The sequence below is a fragment of the Paroedura picta genome, chromosome 7 (assembly GCF_049243985.1).
Source record: "Paroedura picta isolate Pp20150507F chromosome 7, Ppicta_v3.0, whole genome shotgun sequence".
Lineage (NCBI taxonomy): Eukaryota > Metazoa > Chordata > Lepidosauria > Squamata > Gekkonidae > Paroedura > Paroedura picta.
The window spans coordinates 57,132,714-57,151,375 of NC_135375.1; positions in this window are offsets into that span (position 1 = coordinate 57,132,714).

An 18,662-nucleotide genomic window follows, 5' to 3' on the forward strand; every position below is an offset into this window, starting at 1 on the left:
AACCCATTGAAATCAATGGGTTTAGTCTGAAGTAACTCTGCATAGAATTGCACTAGCAATGTCATTGACTTCTGGCTAATCTCAGAAAGGTCAGTATACACTGGAGTGCAGAGGCAGGAACCTAGATTTTTCAACATCAAAGTCCAAAATTAAATGTCTATGAAATATGGGCTAATTATACCCACTGAAGAAATAGCAGGATCCTATTGCATGTATTCCCTAACATGAATAGCCAAGGTTGGCCTAATCTCATCAGATCTTGGAAGGTAAGCAGTGTAAGTGCTGGTCAGTATTTGGATGGCAGCCCACCAAGGAATACCAGGATCATGGCAGAATATAGGCAATGATAAACTACCTCTGAACGTCTCTTGTCTTGAAGACCCCATGAAGTCATGTGTGACTTGAGGGGGAGAAACATCGCATGTATATCTTGGATATCAAAGACAAATGTTACTGGTCCGGCACTACTAGTTGTGCTATTTATATGATTTTTATGCTAGGCAAGTATTATTAATACAAGAAAATCAAAATGGCTACTTATTCTTTATTAGGGATAAGTGAAAAGAAACATTGTAGCATTGCTCTTGTCTATTTGGAAGAGAGTTTGTGGATGGAGAAGACATTTTGTTTTCTGATTTCAGCTCTTTGCTTCATGTAGGTATAGTATCAGCAGTGAATAACAGCATCCTTGCTATAGTGTGCATATAGTCATGGCTGGCTCCATCAATGTATTGCACCACTGTTTTGTGTGCTGCTCTAGTCAGGGCCACTCATGTTCATTAAGCAAATCAGGCAAAGACTGGTGTTTTCACAAACCCAATTGGAAATCAAGAGGAGAATTTCTACGTTTAGGCTGACTGTCACAAATGCCAAAGCTGTCTCTAATGAGAACATCCAAATGAGTAGGTGGGGACACTAGCCTCTTTTCCAGGAGCTACATATCCCACTTGGGGGAGGGGGAACTTGAGCTACATTGAATGGAAAAGCATTTTGGGTGCCACCAATTTACAAGTCCCTGAGCATTCAGTTCCACCACAGATTTTCCAGACTTCAGGACAGCTTTTGATGGGACAAAGGTTTGCAATTGCAAAGGAATGGCATTGAATCTTTCTTGATGTTTGTTAGCACTAACCCAAATATTGTTAGCATGTCTCTTTTCTACATTATAGAATGCATAAGTACATATGCATTTAATTTTTGACATGGATCATTTAAGAGCTCTGAGACTTCCCCTTTAAGCAGCAAGATTTTTATTTTTGCTATGTATTCTTTAAAACAATAATCAAAGAGTTTTTAAAAAATTCAAAGACTAGTGTGTGCAAGAACAAGTACATTTTAATTCTTGTATTTCTCTAAATAGTGATATATCCTAAAAATATGAAGATAGAAAAGAAATAGCATTTCTGTGTTGCAATAGCAAGGACATAGTCTACCAATTAAAGCTTTATGTTCTAACAGTAATGGACAAAACTAACTCATTATTCAGAATAATATTAATTAAATGTGAGAATATAGTAAGTAGTGTAGACAACCAGGGTAGAAAAAATGGAATTACATGTTCTGCAGCAATCTCTTTAATCGTCTGCAAATTCATTCATTAGCTAGTTACTTAAACTCTGTGCTTATCTCCTAATTTGGAAAATGGCCATTTCTGTTACTCTCTGATGTCTTTTTTTTCAAGCTTCACATAACTGGACAAAATGGCTATAAGATATGATTAATGTTTACATTTATGCATCATTACTGTCATTCAATATTTCTGCAAATACAATATTTACACAAGATGTAGCTTCAATTTTATGGTTATTCTTTCACATTTCAACATTTTATTTGCTATTTTATGATTTGTATTTTTGCTACTGAGAAAATTATGTTATTGTACGGGTTTACTAGTGAGCACTGATAAAAAATCATTTTCGACTAATTCAGCATTACTTATTGACTTGATATAAAAACAAACAAAATGGCTTTAAATTGCCACTACACATATAAACGCATGGTTGTTTTGGCACTTTAAAAGGGGGAGGGGGAAATGAGAGAACTGTGCTGTGGTCCAGTCAGGATGAAGCCCACATGACATTTTAAAATTATTTTAAAATTATGGCATCATCCTCATAGCAGCCACATCATGTCTAGTTTGTCCATGAGAAAGCATAAAAAGATCAACCACTATGGCCTCCCCAATAGATTGTAAAGGAATGGAAGGAAAGTTAAATGAAGATGATGCCCAGTAAATATGATTCAGCATAGTTTTTTTCCCCGCATACTCTATATTACGTGAGAACATGATTTCCCCATGATTTTGGAGCATAGGAGACCGAGGTTCAATTGCTGTTTAGCCATACTGCTAAGTTGATAGCTGTCAGTATTACTTATATCTCTTTTATTTGACCTACATTAATGGGGACTGGAAAGAATAAATATTTTAGGAATTACAAAGCATTTTGCACATTCATCGACAAATAATAATGGATGATGCTAACAAAAGAATAAAGAGCTATTGCATTGGTTGAAAGTCAAAGACCCATGAAACGATTTTCTTGATAGATCTTGGCTGAGGTATAGAATCAGAATCATGGAGTCAGAGGATATCTCCAGGGCTATCTAGACCTACCCCCTGCACAAATCAGGAAACTCAAAACTTGTCATAGCCATAGTATTTTAAGAGGACCTCGCCCAATCTCAAGAGGACCTTCTCTCATACATTAAATCTCTTTTACCCTACTTTCATATTATGGCAGGGTACAGTGGTTAAGAGCAGCAGATTCTAATCTGGAAAAGTGGGTTTGATTCTCCACATCCACATGAGGCCTGCTGGGTAACCTTGTGAGAACCAGTCACAGTTCTCACAGAACTCTCTCAGCCCAATCACAAGATACAAGGGAAAAGTGATTACAGATGCTTTGTATCTCCTGAAGTTAGAGAAAAATGGGAAATAAAAAACTAGCCAAACTATTTCCACAACAGCAGAGTAGGGATTCCAGATCCTAGTCTGAAAATCAAATCACTATACCATACTGGGTTCTGTGAGATAGCTGCTCTTGAACAGTAGCAAGCAACTGTGAGTCATACAAGTTGAGTGGTAGCAAGTAACCTGGTGGTTGTTGATAGGCCTGGCAAAGCAGAAGCCTTCCTCAAAGGCCAAAACAGCCCTTGAAAAGGTCTTATACTCCCTGACAAAAATCAAGCCTTGAAGGTTAGCAATTCAGTTGTGGTTGCCTAGGAACAGCCACAGAGGATATTTGTTTCCTAAAGCTATCTTTGTGTGCTAAGTGTTGTCAAGTCACTTCTGACTTATGGCAACTCTATGAATAGATTAAAATGAATAGGTTTCTATTATTTGTTTGTGTTTTTTGTTTGTTTGGACTTCAGATTTCTCTGAAAACTTGGGACTTGTCTTGGGTTTGTCTGATCATGGCTTCAGTCTCTAAGTTTAAATATCCACAGATATGGCAGTACTAAGAAAGATATATTGATATTTGTCACTCATTTTAGGTACATCAAAAATGCAGGAAAAGAAAAACAAATCTAAAAATAGTATAAATGATAATATCTGCATTTAAAATCAATAAAATTAACATGATTTTGAAGTACCTAAGTCACGAAGTCTTCAGCTGCCACTGTAATGATATCATTCCATATTTGTCATGGCATAGAATTAGAAAATGGTATCTTGAAGATAACAAATATAAAAGACAAAATGTTCTCTCAGCTTTAACATAACAGACAACAGAAGAAAATTCCCTGAAACCTTGATTTTTATTTCTTTGTAGAGAAACTACATGATTGTTCCAATATTTTCCTTATTCTTGTTTTCACTGTAGTACTTGGTGGTTTCTGATGACATTTCTGAAAGATTTAGATGCCCCTGGAACACATATGAGTTCCTCCACTGCTGTCTTCTTTTCTGTCTAGCTTCATTTATTATTTCAATTTCCATTTTTTTAATTCCCTTTCAGAGAAAGAAGATGGAATTCAAAAGGGAAAGAGAGAGAAATATATATTGCCAGGGTAAGGTACTGACTACTTCCCTATCATTGATTAATGGCTTACTCTTATAAAGAATGTTTTTCAGCTGAACAGATCATTGGCCAAAGGGCAGCAGATAAAGCCTTTCCTGCAGATCTAGTTTTGAAATGCATTACCTTTGAAAGATATCATTGTCTGCCTGTTCAGAGAATCCATACCTGACCTATCTATTGGATTAGCTTAAAGGCTTCCATAATGCACTACTCTTCATGCAAGGTGCAAATTTGTGCACACAGTACACTATAATTTATATACAATGCATAAAGATTACAACTACTTTGCCTTCAACTTTAGACAATAAGCCTACAGAAAAGATGTGCACATTTTAAATTTTTGTATAGCATTTAATGATTACAGGTGTTTTATTATTCTTAAAATAATAATAATAATAATAATAATAATAATAATAATAATAATAATAATAATAATACTTTATGCACTGTATCCTTTAGAAGTAAGGCCATAACAATTTAAATGTGCACCATCCATTCCTGTTTTCTTTTTATTCTTCCAGTATGGGTATATCCATTGTTTCTTTAATATATTTACCTCTTTGGTACTGATTAGGGATGGCCAAAAACCAGGAAAATGCAGTTCAGTTCATGACATACTCAGTCTGTAAATCACAAACCATCATAAAGTTTTAGCTTCCAGATGAACTGGCTTAATTCATGAAGGTTCTGATGCAGTAGAATGGATCCTGTTCAAGCTAGTGATACTAAACACATAGGGAATGTCCCGCTGACTCTCCTCTACCTGCCCTCCATGTTTGGTAAGAATTGGATTTACGGGATTCCAAGTTACAGTCCCCCGATGAAGAAGTGCTTTCTGGGGGAAATGAGAGTGGTTCAGGAGTATATAGAATGGTTCCTGTGCAAGCTAGAGACATCAAAGTCACAGGGGACATCCCCTGGATGCTCCTCTACATGCTGCCAGGTGCTCCTCTACATGCCTTCTACCCCCCTCCCATTGTTTTGAATTAAGATAAACATTTAGAAGAAGAATAGGTTTTTTTGTGCCGCTTTTCTCTACCAGGAGTCTCAAAGCAGTTTACAATTACTTTTATTTTCCTCTCCCCACAACAGACAACCCATGAGGTAGGTGAGGCTGAAAGAGCCCTGATACTACTGCAAAGTCAGAACAGCTTTATCAGTGCTGTGGTGAGCCCAAGGTCACCCAGCTGGCTGCATGTGAGAGAACGAGAAAACCAGCTTGCCAGATTAGAAGATGCCACTCCTAGAAATTATACCATGGTGGCTTAGATTGAGTAGAGACAGTATGGAAATGTATCTGTCCATGAACCACTGCAAATAGCTTGGAAAGTTTGTCCCAGTTGATCTGCCATGAACTACAAACCACCCAAAATTTGTCATGAAGTTTAGTTCAGGAGTTGTTTATGTCCATCCCTTCTGCTGAGTATGCAGTGAGGGGAGTCAGCGAGGTATAGTCCAACATCATCAGTTCAGCACAGTGGGTAATTGTATGGGAGATCATCAAGGAAGGTTCTGGAAAGGAAGGCAATGGCCAACTACCTCTGCTTCTCACTTACCCCTTGTTAGGGTCATCTTAAATTGATTATAGTTTTATGACACCTAATGTGAACATGATGTGGGGTCTTTTGATGTCATGAAAAGAGAAGTGATGTCATACTGAATTAAAATTTTAATAGTAGTATTTCCATTAATACTAGGGATGTGCACCCAAAGAGTTAAAAAAAATTGGGTCAAATTTGCCCAAATTACTGGATCAGTAAAGTAGTTCACATTCCTGTGAGTTAGGGCTACCCAAATCAATTTGGTTCCATTGGAATATGACAAACAGCTGAAGCTGCAAAAAGCACACTCTCAGCAGCATTAGAGGGGGTTTAGAGAACCCATCAAACAGCTGACCCTGAGCATTAGCTTTCTGCCAGGGCCTTTATCTTTAGCATATCCCTCTGATGCTGTGGAGAGCCAGTTCTCATCAGCATCAGACGGTTTAAAGACCCTTCCAAACAGCTGCTTCTGAGGAAATAGGCCCACTCCAAAGATTTAAGTATCCACAGATAGGTCCACACTTCACTGCATTTTTATTTTATGTCTTTGAAAACTTTATAGATATAAAACAGGAAAATAATTCCACAAGAGGTCACAAATTCACAGTCTCTTAAGAATGCAGCTTACAATGGAAAAATAAGCTGCAGTCACCACTGTGGCTGAAGAAGAAGAAGAGTGGGTTCTTATCTCTACCCAAAGGAGGCTCAAAGTGGCCTTCCTTTTCCTCTCCCCACAACAGACACCCTGTGAGGTGGGTGAGCTGAGAGAGCCCTGATATCACTGCTCGGTCAGAACAGTTTTATCAGTGCCGTGGCGAGCCCAGGGTCACCCAGCTGGCTGCATGTGGGGAAGTGGAGAATCGAACCCGGCATGCCAGATTAGAAGTCTGCACTCCTAACCACTACACCAAACTGGCTGACTATTATAAAGTTATCTAATAAATCTGTATACACAAAGAGGAGGCTTTTTGTTGTCTTCTGATTGTGTTTGTGTGTTGCTGTTTTAAAATTGTATTTTTGGAACTACAAAACCACCCAAGCATACAACCTTCACATAACTGGAGCTACTGATTCCTTCCTCCAAGCACTTTGTTTTTCTACACCCACTTTTGTTTGTTTATCTGCCTGTCATGCAGTCAACCAGGATGCAGCGTTATGCCATACAAGTACAGCTTAACAATCTCTGAAAAACTGAATCACACAAGAATTTTTTGTTTCCAGTATCCATTCACTGCAGGTGTCATCTGGTCCTTTCTCAGCTACTAAGCTACACCCTGGTGGCTCTGGGGGTTGGTTTTCAAACTGCACTCTCATTCCTTCTCTTCCAGGGTCCATCTCCTCCCCCTTCTCTCTTTTGGTTTACCTTTCACTCACACCGCTCCCTAATAAAACACATATGCACGCATAATTAATCATCATAAACACAGCATTTCAATGCCATTTTTAATGGAAATAAAAAATCTTTGCTAGTCCCTGGCTGCATTCAGAGACCCCAGGAAACAATCATATAGAATCTCTCCGTTATAGACTCCTACTGCATTTCATGCTGGCTTTTCATCTTATTATACTTGAAGGTTATTGTAATTGTAATGCATCTCAGTGGTATCCCAAACATTAGTCTAATGATGTAATTAATATGCCTAGATTTTTCCTTCTAATGTTCTTAGGCACTACTTGTGTGAGTATGCAATACCACCAAAGATATTTGGAAACAGACGCTTGTTGTTAAGGGAGCTGGCGGAGAAAGAAAAAGGTTTAATAAACTAATTCAGATTTCCTAACACTTGAAAAACATTTGTGTCAGATGTGTACAGATGACATGGCAATTTGGAAGGATGATGTCTCTGAAGTTTATACTAGCTGCATTATTTATAGTCAGTCATTTCATTGGGTTTTTTTAAATTCGTGAATATAGAAATAACAATCAAGTCTTCAGGCTGATTTAGTTATTGTTCTGACAGATCAATCTTTAGAAATACTGAACTGCAAAATTAGTTAACATTTTTGGGTGGAGAGCTAATCTGCACTGATAATGTAATTGACAGATGATGTCCCTAAGTTCAATTGAACTGCTTGATCATAGTGCAAATACGTTAATTTGTTGCTCAAGGCAGCCATGGTGCAAAGGGCAAGCACATTTTTTATATTTTTTTAAAAATGTGTAATTGGCATAAATGAATAGGTGAATATTTTCCTAGGAAAAGCTGCAATTGTTGATTTTTGCAAGTTATGCAACTGGTCATTATAATGGAAACAACCCTAGCAGACCTACTAAACATTTATTTAATGTGTTTAGTGCACTGATTGAGAGCCAGCTTGGGGTAGTGGTTAGGAGTGAGAACTTCTAATCTAGCGAGCCAGTTTGATTCCCTGCTCCCCCACATGCAGCCAGCTGCGTGACATTGAGCTTGACACAGGACTGATAAAGCTTTTCTGACCAACAAGTAATATCAAGGCTCTCTCAGCCTCACCTCCCTCACAAATCTCACGTATCCTGGCACTGGGCATTATTTATTGATTAGCTGAAAAATGTACCAAAAGATGGCAACTGAAATGATTAAAGCTTTGAAGCACCTTTCCTATGAGTATGGAAAAAGAAGGGGGACCACAGTGGATAGATGGGGTGCATAAAGTGGAATGAGAGAGCTAGTGGTAGGTAGGAAAACAATCATTGAATATAGATGACTGGAAAGAAAGTTGTCAGAACACAAAAGAAATAACATCATGCTGCTTGACTTGTGTAAAGTTAAAGCTACACATTTTGCACACCTTTTCAGTACTGAGAACAATATGCACATCTGCTTTCATAGTTTCAGGCTTGGTGTGGGCAGTAATCACATTCAATAATATAAAACCAAAAATCCTCTATATGAAAAAAAAACTTTAAAAAGTCTAAATTGCAAATGAAGAGATGACTTATCCACCTCCCTTTTGTTACACTTTGCAGACTCATGAAGGTAATGCTGATTTTTGCCAGCATACATGTGTGTGGTGCAGAAAGCACTGTACATGCATCTCACCAATCTGGGGACTTGAAAACACATCCCTGTTCTCTGAGAGCAAAAGGTCTTCATGAAATTAATACCTTGCCTGAAAAATGTAGCCATTTGGATTTGACATTCTAATAAATACTAAATTCTGTGAGAACCACCCTGAGCCTTAGGAGAGGGTGGTATACAAATGTCATTCAATAAATAAATAATCCAAGCCTCAGCTGAGTTGCAACAATACAGGAACATTTCTCAAGAAAAGAGGTGGCTAAACAGTGACACTTAGAGCTAAGCTTCCTTTCTAGGAAATCCTGATATTTAAACAGAAGGGGGGGGGGGACTCAGGCAGTATATGTTTACCATGAAAGTAGCATCCACAGATCAAAAGCACAAATGTTCTTTCATGAAATGTTATAGTGAAGCAAATGTACAAGTGGAGCTCCCAATTAGCAGCAGCATATGTTACGACAAACACTCTGAGAAGAATGCGAGGAATTCAGCTGGGTTGTTTTCTATTGCTGCTCCCTCTCCCCTCCTCCCTCTCGCCAAAAAAAACTAAGCCCATCTGAGTTCTGAATTTCCATTCCTCATATCCTGTTAGTCATGTTTCAGCTGCTGCAGTCAATTTTTCATTTAAACAAACAGGAATCAAATTGTGACTCTAGTCACGTTTAATGTTCTGCAGCTAAAAAATACAGAAAAAAGCTACCAGAAAGAAAGGATGTTATTTTGGCCACAGTTGATCTGTTCTCTTAGAACCATTGTTCATTTTAAAAAAGAAATACACAGAGACAGAATGACAATAAAGGGAGGAATGTAACCATTTGAACTATTCCATCTGGTTATTGTGGTAGAACAGTAAGCTGAATAAGCCAAGAGTCTGAAGGCTTAATTAGACCCCAATTCATAGGGAAAGGATTTAATCCTTATTCCATGGCGTTTGCATGATCTTACTTGACCTCTGGTGTGTATTAACTAGGCAGCAGACTTACTTTGTAGAAAATCCACTGCTTTAAACAGTGGAGAACAGTGAGATCAGGTGCAGGAGGATATGGGCTTTATCTTCCTCTGTCACATGCCCTGGGCTTTAAAAAAGCCCAAAAAACCCTGTCCTCATTTTACCTGTGAATGGGCTGATTTATAGATAATTGGCCAACATGGGTTACCTTTACATGAGGTGCAAAATTTGCTCACATATCTGATCTCTTGCCTTGCCCTGTGTTATTTCTTTGCCTTTGTTAGGGTGGAAGCTTCACCTTCAAAGCACGAAGGCTGCCTGTTATACCTGAAGAATCACTCTTATCTTCTCATTGTCCCTCGGAAGTGAGAAGCTGAGACTTTAGAATGGTGCAGGGAAAGGAACACAGAGTATGCAGTCCTAAGCAGTGTTATACGCTTGCAATCCTAGACACATTGAAGGGAAGTAAATGAAAGAAGGGTATTAACCAATAGAGTATGCTCTTTTCAGATATTGATTAGGCTGATTCAAAATACACGCTCGAGCGTAGAATTAGGAGTGGCAATTTTAGCTATTAATGTAAGAAATTTTTGAGGAGCAAATAAGGAGCCACAGTTATGGAAAAACAAGGCCAAGACAGAGAAAGAAAGAGACAAAGAAAGAGGGGGAGGGAAGGAAGGCATCATTTCTCCTGAAGAAAACAGCTGCTTTGGAGGGGCACTGGCCCTCCTATTCCTACACCCATACAACAGTGTTTATATAGGTCACCACCATCCCATCCAACCCCACATCTTCCAAAGGCCAGCTCGGCAGGTCATGGAGGGGTGGCATGCCACCTTCCCACCCCCACATCTTCCAAAGGCTGGGCCAAAAAGGCAGCAGGGGAGGCCTGCCACATTCTCCCCCCCCCAAAAAAAAAACATTTCCCAAAGACTGGGAAAAGCAGGTAAGGCTGCCTCCTTTCTGCCCCTTCCTCCATTTCTCCCAATGGCCAGACTGGGTGGACAAGGCCATGGGGTGCCACCTCTTTCCCACCCACCCCCACCTCTCCCAAAGACTAGGCTTCTCCAGGAAGACCATAGGGCAGGGGTAGTCAACCTGTGGTCCTCAAGATGTTCATGGACTACAATTCTCATGAGCCCCTGCCAGCATTTGCCATAGGGGATAGGCTGCCTCCTTCCCAATCATCCCAATCTCCCAAAGGCTGGCCCAGGCAGAGAAGGCTGTGGAGTAGGGCTGTCTCCTTCTGACTCACTCCACATCTCCCAAAGGCTATGCCAAACTGGGTTGGGAAGGCCACAGAAGGCTGCCTTCTTATCAACCCCACATACACACACACATACATCTCCCAAAAGACAGGCTGGGCGGGGAAGAGTTCAAATAGCATGCAGACAATTAAATTCCTTCCTGATTGGCCCTCCCTAGGAGTGTGCAGCCAACAGGGAAAGAACACTCTGCCAATGAGGCAGAGTGTTCTCTCCCTGTCTGCATGCTATTTGAACTGATTGGCCCTAATTGGCAGAGTGCAATTTGAATTGTTTTACCCTCACTGGCAGAGTGTTCTCTCCCTATTGGCAGCACACCCCCAGGCCCAATCATGTAGGGATTGAGTTGGTTGCACGCAACTTCAACTTTATAATGTTTAATTATTGTATTGTATTATTTTATTGTTTGTATGTTTGTTGTTACCCGCCCCAAGCTTTTAGACGAAGACGAAGATGAAGATGAAGCTATGTCTTTGAAATATTAAAATTATTCCCCCCATCTACCCTGGGCATCCTATTGTAGAAAGCCCCAGTGCAAAAATTACTTCATGAGCCAGTGGACTGCCATCTCCTTGGGGTAGGAGGTATTGGAAGAATTGGACCCCATGAGCAGTTGGATCTAACAGACCCAATGGAGGAAGCATGAGGAAGCTAGAATGCTTCCTAGTGATAGCTAGGCTGCTCAGTCTTTCAGGAAAAGGAAAAGACACCACAGAAGCCAGGGTCTCCCTCTCCTCCCAAACCCACAGAGCATAGAAGGAGGAGAGAAAACCTGAAAGCTTTAGGGAGAAGATCAGTGTTCGACATTGATCAGCATTAATTCCTAGAGCAGAGTGCTTGTAGGATCAGAGCTGTCAGGCTTATAGGGAAGCAGTAAAGACCTGCACTTGGAGGAAGACAAATGAGACTGTAAGGAGCAACACCTGGCCTCCGGGAAAATAAGTCAGCAGAGGCACATAAAAGGAACACACCAAGCAAGGTTAGGTGTGGAAGCAACTTTGTATGCCACACTTCTGGGAGGTTAATCAGCTTAGCAAACAGTGCTAGCTTTGGCACTGAATGTGACAGCTACAAAAATAGGACATGTAGTCTACCTCTGTGGTTCCACACTGCATAGCTGTTTTCATACAGAGAGATATTGAGGGGTCTTCCTTCTTGTTGTATGGAACAAAAACTTTTGGGTAATTTTTATCTGCCAGCTTTGCTCAACCTGCAGGTCTACCATCTTCTTGAGGTTATATTTCTATTGCTCCTCCAACATCTTCTCCCTTCTCTCTTCTTTGTCAGCTTCAGGGCCTTTCCGCACAAGGACCAATGTTGCTAAATGTTTTCAGTATGCAGAAATGCTATATTTAATAGTGGAATTCTGTCATTCCGCATACCTTTAATTCTAGTGGAATATTGAAGTCCCAGTAGCGGTCTATTTATTCCCCACAGGTTTCCGGTCTTGCTGGAATTGCAACAAAGGAAGCAATATTTTTCCGCACTTCTTCCCACCCCTGGCCATCAATCCAACTGACCAGCCAATGAACTGTTGTGTTCGTGCTCCCGAAAAGCCCCTTTCTCTTTAAAAACTGTTTTTTAAAAACCCGAACACACCAGTCACAAAGAATATTTGTTCAATCATTGTCTCAGAAAGACCTTTTTTTGCTGGCATAGGAGCTGGCGCTTAATTGTTTACATACTCTTCAAGTAACCCCCCCCCCCGATGGGCACGATTTGTGGCCGAAATTACAGGCAGTGTCGAACAGGGGGTTGTATTGTGCTTGGAAACTTTAAAGACACTTGCAGTAGGAAGCTTTGTTTTACTGTTAAGCACTTCTGTGGAGGGACTTTAGCTGGAGAAGCCTCACTCATTCTTTGTTTTCGCCGGTCTAAGGGAAAAAAACGGCGATCGCTTCTCCGGAAGCTCGGGGGCAAGAGCGAGGGAGGGTCATTCTTTCTACCGCTATTTTGAGAATGCACATGTCTTTCACTGATGTGTTGCAGCTTGTGCTCAGAAGTGTAGTGGTTTTTTCAGAAGGAATCCACTTTTCTGAATTTCTCCCTAAGCACTATAAAATTGTTTCAGGAGTTTGGCGGGAGTTTTGCAGTTTGCTTATGACATCATGCGGAATGTTAAATTAATAGTATTCACGAAAGGTAAGACTTGGGCAACATTTAAGCCATGCGGAATGGCCCTCAGTATTCTTACTTGCTCTGCTAATTCTACCCTAGTTATACTATTATTCCTCTATGCAGGAAAAACAAACTTCTGTTGCTCTTTCTGTGCATATGGATGTCAGTCAAGTTCTCTGTATGTTCTTATCCCACTTCCAACACCAATATGTGGTGGAATAGTCCTGCTCTGGCCTGTAAACCCTGTTCCACCCTACTATCCTGAGACTGTTGCACATTTCTCCTTTCAGAAAAGCTTGCCCCAGTTTGTGCCCTGATTTGTAGTGCAACAAGAAAGGGGGAAGCAGATTCTACTGATTTTGCTCATTGTGTGGCAAAAAGGACGAAAACTCATACCACCCTGAGAGCTATGAGTTGCTGCCAAAGTCATGAGGAAGCAGCATTAAAACCCGCAAACAACAAGAGGCTGGGCAGGGGCAAATTCCTTGTACAGAAATGGTCTGAGTGTGTTTAATTGCTGCCACCATATGATCTTTGTAGGAATTGTGCACTGGGAGGGTCAGAACTACCAGCTTCCCTTCCAAGTTCTGAGGGCTTATCTAGAGTTTGGTTATCATTTATTATTATATTATATTTATATACCGCCCTCCCCGGGGGCTCAGGGCGGTTTACATAAGAATTACTTGATGCCTTATGCCTTATTAGAGGAGTAGCCTATGGCCTTCTACTTCCTCCTGACACCTCTTTTAAAATAGTGTGTCCAAGATGGCAGAGACCTAGGTGACATAGAGAACCACTGTCAGTATCAACAGTTATCTACAAACTTTAAACTGACAGACTGTTGCATAAGATTTTTGAACACAAAAGACCTGCATATTATTCTAAATCCTGAAACTCAACTAGCAATAAAAACAAGGGCAAAAGTGAGCTTGCTAATGAAAACCAAATGTCTCCCAAATGTTGCCATATGGTCTTACGTGGGGCTGCTGGAAGGCCATATAAAAATTAATCCAACTAATAAAACAGAGCACAAAGCCAAACATTTCCAGAAAATGAAAATATAGCTGAAACTTCAGTGTGCCAAAAACATTCATGACACTTTGGAAACTTCAAGCTAAGATTCCTCTGAGCAGGGTGTCAAAAAAATTTTTTTACCCATAATACTGATTTATCTTCTGCCATGTAAGTGAGCTTGGAAATTACAAAATTATTTAGCCTAGCTATAATACTGGTATCCCTAAATTACAACTTCTTACTCCTCACATCATTTCAAACCAGTGAGACATATTTTATAGTGGAATGCTGAAACTGGCTATCTGATAGAAATATACAGGAAAATTGTATTTAGATTTTGATTTGACTGATTATGTCAGTTTAGATTTTTGTTCAGATTTTTTTATTTGGTTTGACATATTATCAAAGTTTAGGAGTTAAGTAAATTCTGATCAGTAATATTCCTTAACTACCACCCCTCAATGAGATGAAATGCCCAGAGACTATAGCTATCACTCAAGGGATTCGAAGAAAACAGAGTCTCCATGTTAGAATCCATTAAAATTCATCCTGGCATAGAAAGCACGCAGAGGTGTGGGGGTGGAATTTTCCTCTTCCTTTATTGCCAGTGTGATCATGACACTTTTTAATGAGAAAAGTTAAGTGTTGCTAAGCCCTACACACCGACACACTACACTACATTCATTTAGTTTAGTATTCTTCCTGTTCCTATCTAACAACTTGTTGCAGTCCATGAAGAAGGTAGTGAGCATACTGATGGTTCCCTTGGTATTCCTCTGCTCCCCTTCATCACCTCAGACACAAAACTGAAAGGTAATGGAAGGGCAATGAAAACTGAAAGCAAGGGGTGAGGTAGGCAAATACATTGAAGCACAGTGAGAAAAATGGCTAGAACTGGCCTACTCTGTCAGTTCGAATCTGATAGCTGCCCTGAGCCCTTTTGGGGAATGGAGGGATTAAAAAAATGGCAAACAGATAGATAGAATTTCAGGCAGGTTAGTTACTGTTCTTATGTTAATGAACAATGCCTGCTTGGCTTGTTTGTTTCTTAGTTAGTTACTTTCTAAATACATATCCCAGTGGTCTGATCTACTAACCAAGTGACTACACACAAAAAGTTCACCTCAGGGATTTCAAGTGGCTATCACACAGTTCATATCACTCTGTGAACTTTACCACCTCAAGGCAAATATCATTTCTCATTTGGGCACTGAAATCAGTCATAGTTAATCAAGTCTTATGCCTCATACAAAGACCAACATTTTCAATTTCTCCAGCTTGGAACTTGCCACTGCTTGTTTCTCTGATGATTCAGAAGCAGACTCAGTCCAAAGTGATGAAAAGCATTACAGATCTGAACTAAAGGAGTTTAATATTATACTAGAGAAGACTGAAGTAGTTGCAGTGGTCCCTGCACTATATTAACTGAACGTGATGTATGAGCCAAAAATTCTTATATCTCAGTACCATTGTTTTTGTCATTGCATGTGTGGTGGACATTACCTATTTTTGAAATTTGTTCAACGTAACCTAATCACTCCATTTTTAAAACCTGTTTGCTGTTATGAGTATACTATTAAACTTCAGGCATGCTCATGTTTTCCTTAGCTGGCTTTGAGGCCAGAGAGACCTCTTCCCTTGACATGTGTATGAGGATTGAGGTTGAGTAATATCAATCAAGTTACTAAACAAAAATGCCTTTATGGTAAATGTGATTTCATTCACTTTACCTGTTTTATAACACTGCGGACCTGCTTGGAGAAACTAAGAGAAAGGTATGTATAAAGAAAATCTGTATGGAAAACTTCATTTATACACATACATTTTATTCTTCCCTTAATGGGGCCCAGGCAGTTCATGGTCACATACACAACAATTAAAACTATAAGAGCTTTACTCTTGAGCTCATGACAATGCACATGAAGTTGCCTTATGCTAAATCAAATAATTGGCCCATCAAATTCAGCATCTTTCGCTCAGTCTGGCAATAGCTTTCCAGGGTGTCAGGCTGAGGTCTTTCAGATGACTTACAACCTGGCCCTTTTTAATGGAGATGCCAGGGATTGCACTGAGAGTCTTCTGCATGCAAAGCTGAAGCTCATCCACTAAGCCAGTGGTCCCCAACCTTTTTGTCACTGGGGACCACTCACTGGGGACCACTCAACGCCTTTTACTGAGGCCCGGTGGGGGGGTAGTTTACTCCTCTACTCTCAACCACTGCCCTAACTCTCTATGACTCTGGTCGCTATGGTAATGTTTAAACATCCCTTCAAAATAAGATACAGACACGCCACAACAATGAACGTAAGGAACATTTTATTTTCATGGACATTTTAGCTCATGACAATAACAAATCAATGGGAACCCTGAGCTTGTTTCTCTGCAACGAGATAGTCCCACCTGGGAGTGATGGGAGACAATGATACCCAAAGTGTGTTGTAAAGGGCCGGGGGGGGGGGGAGAAGGCATCCTTCGGGGCCCACCTCCAATTAGTCAAAGGACCACATGTGGTCCGAGGCCCACAGGTTGGGGATTGCTACACTAAGCCACAGCCACTCCTCAAATACTGTATTTTTGATCAGAGAACTGCTTAATCCTTTCATCTTGATTTCCTGTTAATTAGGTAAGCTACTTAGATCAAATAACTGTCAGGAAGCAAAATAATTAATTTTATAATTTATAATTTAATCATGAAATGGTTTTCATATTTGTTCTGTAAATGTTATATACCGTGTTGTTCACCACCCCAAGATGGACTGTCCTACAGGGGCAGTATATAAATCAAATCATAAGCAAACAAATTTATTTTCCTGCTGGAAATGGCCTCCTCAAAGTGATTTCTCCCTACTCCTGTGGGGAGAGATACAAGTAATATAATCTTATCCCCACAGCAGGGCTGAATCTGCACTTACTTTGTTTATTCCATTGTCAATCCTGTTGAATTCAGATCGATTTGAACTCAGGTCATCCTCTCCCCCCCTCCCCACTGAAACAGAAAAGTGTTCTGCACGTGCTTAGGGAGGCTCAGAAGGGAGGGGGAAAGGCAAGCACAGCCTCTTTCTTTCTTTTCTTGAGGGGGGGAGAGAATTGCAGACAGCAGAGAAGGGAGAAAAAAATCCCCCAATAATCCTAGATGTGAATCTCTAGCTTCTGCTGAGAAATTAGGGGCTTCCCCTTTAAAGCAATCTTGTCACCTGGGCAGCCTTGGCCAATCAGGGCTTCTCTACCATGGAGCTCATTGTTTCTCAATCCGATTCATAAAAAATATTGAAGGTTAAAAGTACTCTAAGATATTGCAGGATAAAGGTAGGGTCACTCCGGATCAATCCTGATTGTTGCAGAGGGAAATTTAAAATCGGACAAAATCAAAATGGAAATCACATTCAGTGGAGATGGCATGGACTGAATGAACCTGGAATTGGAATAAAAGCTCCATGCAACTTACACCCTGGAATAGTTACTGAGTGTCATTCTGAGCTAAAACATAGTTACAATGTTACATAGTTACAAAGAAGGTGTGGAAAAATGGGCTAGGGAAGGAGAAGGAGCCAGTTGGTAAGCTACTAGAGTGATGAGTGTTGTTCCTTTCTGTTCTTACAATGTGTGAGGGTATATAACTTGCAGGATAGTGGGAACTGTTTGAGCAAGTGTTGTTTTTGTCTGTTAATTACCTGGGTGGTAAGTGACAGCAGCTGATTGCAATCAGTGGTTTATTGTTGTGCAAAGAGGAGAGGGAGTGTTTTCTTGGTGCCGAGTGCTGATTCAGCCCTTTGGTGGATGGGCCTTTGCCTGTGGAATCAAGCTAGAAGTTTCTGTAAGTAGTCACTGGGATGCAGAAAGATACAAACTACTTCTGCAATGGACCAAAATTTCATGGCTGGTGATGTAACTGACGCAGTGACATGCATTGTCTATGGTATGTTTTCTTACCTCAGGATAACTGCAATTACACTTGCAGCAAGTATAAGTTGGTAGCTCTTTTAGAGGAGAAGATTCAGATGCTAGAGTACATTCTATTAAGATACAGAGTACATGGTACATTCTATTAAGGAGTTCTTGGAAAAAACTCATTAAGTACTTTGGGGGAGAGGGAATGGTATCTCACCTTTTAGAAGTATGTTGAATGAGGAAAGAAGTTACTTAACTGGTCCCTGCAAGCACACTGTCCTCTGTCTCCCCAAGCCTATGCTTTGGATCTGCACTTAACTTGCATACACAGTTCTGGGTCCTTGTGAAATGAAAGCAGTGTTAAGAAATTTCAGGAGGGAAGGTTAAAGCACCCAGTTTCCTTCTGTCCCTTGACTGGTGCACGTTACTGAGAGACTTTGCAATGCAACAAGAGCTGTCAGGGCTTATTTCTGTTTTACTGCAAAATAGCATGTCATTTACCACTTAGATCTATAAATGCATGTTGCTTTACTGTCAGATGCGTGAATGGTTTCCACATCTACAGATACTTGGTCTGGTATAACCTCTGATGCTCTCCTTGCTCTCCTTAAAAAGAACTTGCTCAAAGCCATCATGGCAAGTATAAGATACTAGACTCAAGGAAATTAAATTGCTTACTGAATAATATTGGTGCTGCTACTATTAATTTCCACCTTTTTTACTGCGTTCTTCAGCTAGTACATGACCTATGTTGTGTAACAACAGTTCCACTCCCGGGATTAGAGATTTAACAGCATGTGCTCCAAGTGGTTTCTTTTACAATTGCTGTGAAATCAACGCTGATGGAAATGAGCCACTACTGAATT